The sequence below is a fragment of the Larimichthys crocea genome, chromosome XVII, assembly GCF_000972845.2.
Source record: "Larimichthys crocea isolate SSNF chromosome XVII, L_crocea_2.0, whole genome shotgun sequence".
NCBI classification, from domain to species: Eukaryota; Metazoa; Chordata; class Actinopteri; family Sciaenidae; genus Larimichthys; species Larimichthys crocea.
In genome coordinates, this window is record NC_040027.1 from 13818343 (window position 1) to 13824342 (window position 6000).

Below are 6000 nucleotides of genomic sequence, written 5' to 3' on the forward strand. Positions count from 1 at the left end.
CGGCTCTTCAGAAATAGGTGATGTCATGCATACACCAGTCAGTGATACTACAGAAGAAAAAGTGGTAAAATGTTGTGATTGGGCACTACTAGATAAGTGGAAATAAAAAAGATTTCCCATGATTGGATCATTTTCTACCTCTTAATGAGACACTACAATTAGAAGACATCACTCAATTGAATAAAAAATGTAATGCACTGATCAATAGCTCTAATCAACCAATATCCTAATCATACATCTCTGTTAGCCTCATAAATAAATTAATTAATATGACAATGTTTACTGTGACTAATTACTAACTTTATATTGCACAGTGAAATAAATGATGGGTATGAAATTAGCCAACAATTTATGGCGTATTTTAAGATGGTGAGTCATAATGACAAAACATTACAATATAATTTGTTGTCCCTGGAATAAAGCATTAGAAAAATACTGCCATGACCTTTAAAGAGTCAAGCTTTGGACCATTTTCTCCTCCTCATTCATTAAAATTGGTTTAATGGAACCATCTGACATTTGGCTGAATACACTTGTTTACTTATTCAGAATCAAACGAAAAGATTAATCTCTGTCTGTCCGGTACACTGTAGCCAGTTCCATCTAAAATTACATTATCAATAATGGCATATCTGTCTTTACATATATCGCATGTTTAATATGGTTATATGTAAAATTGTTGGTTGCAGGAGCAATTACATGTAAAGGATTTCTGGTTGACTGCCGGGTGCAGTGATTGAGCACAGCGTGGAGCTGGCAGCCATGGAGGGTCAAAACACTGCAGGTATTCTCTCAATTCAAATGTTAAAGCAGCTGGTTTCACTGATTAGGAAGTTTATCCAGACAGGAAGTAGTAATCAGACAGATCACCTTTGTGAATTGTGTGGTTTGAGCCCAAACCTACAAACTCTCAGACCTCTAAGGCTTCACACTCCTCCTCTGATTCAGGCTGAACTGTGCTCCACTCTCCACAATGCTCAACTTACTTGTGATAATTATCTGTCACAGCACAACCCATTCAAACAGGAGTCATTATAGCCCTATTATTTTCTTTTCAGACCAACAGACAAGAGATTTCAGAGTAAAAGCTGCAGTCTCTCTTCCTGGTTGAACCACAGTTGTGATCCCAGCTGATCAAAACTCACTCGCCTTGTTACTGTTCCATCCCCTAATAATAGTGTATTTGCATATCTATGACAAAAATGTATTACACTTTCAATGGCTTATTGTTTATAGACATGTACGAGATGATTGAAAAAATGGGAAATAAGACTGTGTAGCATCAGTTTAATTGGATTTCTTATCTGGTCATTGTGTGCATGATGAAATAGACTATGAGTATGAGTGTTGAAGTCACGATCCATGCAGGGTTTAACTTTATTGGCAGTCCTGCCTCTGCCGCCTCCCGTAAATCGTGGGAGGAGCTGAGGTGAGCTGAATGAAACCTGGGTGTTCAAACAAGCCACGCTGTTAATTCTGCATAACGTTAAGCCTTAATATAATTTGAACAAGTGAGTTTTATAAGAATTCACCCTCAGTACAGTTGTCATGAACGGGGAAATTAACTATAGAGACCAAAACTGTTTTTTGTACCAGGCTGTAAACATGTTTATTTCTACTGTGAAGTTGGACATTTGAACATGGGGACTTATGGAGACTGACTCACTTCTGTTGCCAGCCTCAAGTGGGCGTTTGAGGAACTGCAGTTTTTGGCACGTTCAGATCGACTTCACTTCATAGACACAGAAGTTAACATGGTTGAAATAACTGGCTGCCTTTTTATCAAAATGTTAAAGAAGATTTGAAAGAAATGGAAATTTGATCTTTATTAGAGAGAGCTGAAGAGTGACAGGAAAATGGGCAGAGAGGAGGGATGACATGCAGCAACAGGCGAGATTCGAACCTTGGGCCCACTGCAACAAGGGCTGAGCATTTGTACATGGGGCGCACACCCATGTAATCTTTGAAGAATCTGACCAAGATCTGGCCCTGGAAACACTCTGGTTTCTGTTTGTAGCCCAAGTAGTATTGATCAAGTCATGTTTGAGCGGGCTTTGTTTTACAACAATTCGTGTGGAGAGCAGAATAGACAGAACTCGTTGGCTGAAAAGCAATCGCGTTTTATCAGCTGTTATTGTTTACCCGGATATCAACTGTCCAGAAAACATTGGTTGTTGGGTTCTGAGATTGGATCCTGTCAGGATAGTGGTGAGAGAAATATGTACCCTACCCAGCAACACAATCTTGGTCACTTCTAAATCCAAGAAAACCAAGATAGAGACGGAAAAAAAACAAACTGCAAAACTTGAGGCTTCAAAACTGTAGTCCACAAACCAATCAGGGGGTATCATAGTAGAGATATGGCATCATCATTTAGACCATAACTACAATCAGCTGAGAACTTCCTAGTTAATACCAATTCCAATTAAAAAATGGCTGCAAAGCCACCAATGCAGGTAGGTAAACCTGAATAAAACCCAACACTGACAGCAATAGTCAATTCAGACAGTTTGTTTGCATCACTTTCTCTTGAAAGTAGCTAAGAATGGTGGATTTTGTGACAGTCACCTGGTTTATTCACTCTCTGTGTCGTGTTTCAGTGCAGCAGGTACCTGAGGAGCTGACTGATTACCATAGTTGGAAACACCTGGGCCCGGTTGTTTCCACTATATAAGCCACACTGATCTGACTTGTCTCTGTTTCTTCTCTGCCGTGCATGGCTGCTTATCCAACAGCCTGCTCACACTACATGTTACACTCATGCATACCCTCACTACTGGTGTTAATGATAAACACACCTCATCTTATCCTTTGGTTTTGTCATGGCTTGAAAGCCAGTTCTGTCATGAACAGACATACTGACCTATGCTAACACATGTTCTGGTTGTAGTTTCATATTTGATGTTCTGACATAAGGGGTATCGGTATTCTCTTCTAAATGTATAAGCCTTTTTCTCCAACATCAAACAAGCACAGAGAGTCCTCTAACACGAGGACATTGGTTTTAAAGAAATCTTTTAAAACCAATGTCCTCGTGTTAGAGGACTCTCTGTGCATCAAAGGATCCTGCTGAACAGACAGATATGTCTCCAGATAATCTGACATCTCAGTGGTACAGAGGGTCGAGCTGTCTGTCCTCAACACCTCCATCCAACACTTAAAATAAAAAGTGAAGTGATTTTTCTACTAGCTCCCATCATTTGTACAGGATATTGAAAAGGCACTGTATGCTTGAAGTTGCTGAAATACACAGTCTGTAAGGAAAATCTGAAACACGTAATTTTGCAGGAAATCATCATGATTTCTGAGAACTAGTTTCTCTGAACTGTTGCTTGGTAACTTCCATACAGAAGCAGAGTCTAGTTCTCAGTCTAATGTGGAGTGATTAGACTGTGAGAAACAGTATGAGGCAAGAAAGAGACTATTCCAGCAGCACACTGTCATCCTACAGCCTTTCCCTCCCCGTCTACACCTGCTCCCAGCTGGCTGCACCCAAGGATACAATGTGCAGTCACCACTCAGTCCCTCCCTAAATGCAACAGCTGATGATCGTGTTGGATCATTAGCTTCAAGGAAAAAGCACACATTTTTCCAGAGCTCAGATAGTGTTGGGTATGGACTTTATACAGAACTGGAGATTTTACACATGGACAGTATAAAACATGGATGCTGTAACCTCAAATAAGCCACCTTAAATGGCACCTATCTGTCAATCAAAGCAGCTCTTAATTATGCATTTGTGGATGGGTTGCCGTAAATTTAACATTGAGTGCAATGGTCCACCCTCCATCTTTTCTCCTCTTTGCCTCTTTGTTTTTTTACTCTCTCTCTCACAAACATGCTGGTGAGAGCACATCCACTTTCAGCTCAGCTGGTCGCTCCGAAGCGCGTCAAAACTGGTTAAATCCTGGAACTGGGGACTCTATTATTTTTCTGCCCAATGCAGCCAAACTCTAGGCTAAATATAGTGTCACCAGCAGTAATTTAACACTGCTGTGATACGACTGAGAATGATCAGGAAATAGTCAAATAAGGCTGGTATGTGAAGAGACAAACAAAAAGGGACACCTAAAAATGAAACTAAACTCCAGACCATCGAGACTCGGGTAGAAGCAAAAGTACTGCGAGCTGAACACAGAGTTAGTCTCTGCACAGACACACACACACACAGAGGACACAGCGAATGCCTACAATACACTAGTAAACTAGAGAGTCTCCAGTCTACTGTGTAGCCAGTTTCAGCAGCTCCTGTTGGCGCTAGAGAGAGTGCACCTATTGGTTGTTGACACAGTTCACATGACTGAACGTCACCGTATTTGCATGAGCTGAGACTAAAAACCTCTGATAATAAACATGGTTGATTTAGAGAACGTCAAGATGAGCAAAAGACAGACTTAAGTCAGCTTGGACTGGGTTTTATGACCACGATCGAGATGCAACTCGAGCAAGACCTTCAGGATTTTTGTACCAAAATTTAAATCTGTTGGTGACAGTTTGAAAAGTTATTTGGTGTAAGATTAGCATAGATCAAGCAGGACCACAGTTATCCCCTGCTGTAAGGCTGTAGTGGAATTTCATGTAATGGAAAAAACCCACAAGCCTTTTCCATGGGTGCCTGTCTGATGCCTACAAAGGCCTCAGGCCTGTTAGATAAAGTAATATGAGAGTTTTGACTAATGCCAGTGTTCCAAAATGTGAGTAGATGAATGCTTTCACTTGATAAAACTGGTTATAATTTAGAAAATGTCAGCTGAAAGAAGATCAAATCACTGAGTTTCAGCAGTGTTTGTGAATTATTACTGTACCAGTGGAAGGAAACTTTGAAAAGTTGCTTTAAAAGTCAGAATGTTGTCAAGGCCGGTCGACAAAAAGAGTCAGATTTGCAGTCGCTGCCTGCGATCATATCTTAAGTTACACTTCATTATGTCAAAGGATCCTAGTTACCATAGCAACTGACAATTTGTAGTGCAAAGTAGGCAGGACGACCAAGACGGTGCTGATCTGTGAATGAGAAGCTACTTTTGTTCTGGTTTATCCTGCATCGACATCACACAGCTCATATACAGAAAGATATATAACGACCCAAGGGCCACGGCGTTTCCTGCATAAATCAGTGTGAGGTCCTGGACGTTAATGCATTCAGTGCACACTTTTGTTATGTGGAGGACTGTCTTAGAGGCATTTTGACTGAACTTTGACTCATGGAAACACACGGCTTCTTCTCCACCTGTAAGTCTTATATCTGCTGATGATGCCTTAGAGGGCTGTCCTGCCCTAGCACACGCTGCCCTAGATGTTCACTCAGAATCTCTTATTTTAAAATGAAAAGTTACACAATGTTGTTCTAAAGGATCAGACCTTCAACAGAATTCTTATTACTCGTATTGTCATTCAAGTAGGGGAAGTTGCATCACTCTGGTTAATTTTCTCTACATTATATCTGTCCATTTATTGGGATTTTTATTACCTGGCCTTTAAAAACATTATCACTTAGAACCCTTTTTAGTGATCGTTTGTGCTCATGATGGCAATGATCTTGGATGTAAAAAAAAAAAAAAAACATGCCACGGTATTCAACGCAGAGGCTCATTATGTCCATGTGGTGAAAGGGCAAACAGTTTGTTGTTCTTTTTACCTTACTCCTTCAGCAAAATATTTTATTGGATTTCAGATGCATACACTTGAATCTGAAGACAGACTCAGGGTCAGTTTATTTTGATTTTGGGTTTAAAAAGAAACGCAATATGTTTGTTTGAATATGTCTGAACGAAACAACCGCTCTGGCAGCAATTTTGTCTTTTTGTTGTTAACAGTTTATAAATGGAGTCGTCCCCCGATAGGACCAATTGTGCTTCTCACTTTTTTCTAATTTTATTTGGCGAAAAAAGCAGAGGAAGCACAGCTGAGGTAAGAGAGTCTATCAGGAGGGACATTTTCTAAATAAAACCATTTTGTCCTTCTTCTCAAATAGCTTATATTTTTAAAAAAAGACAGTTGAAG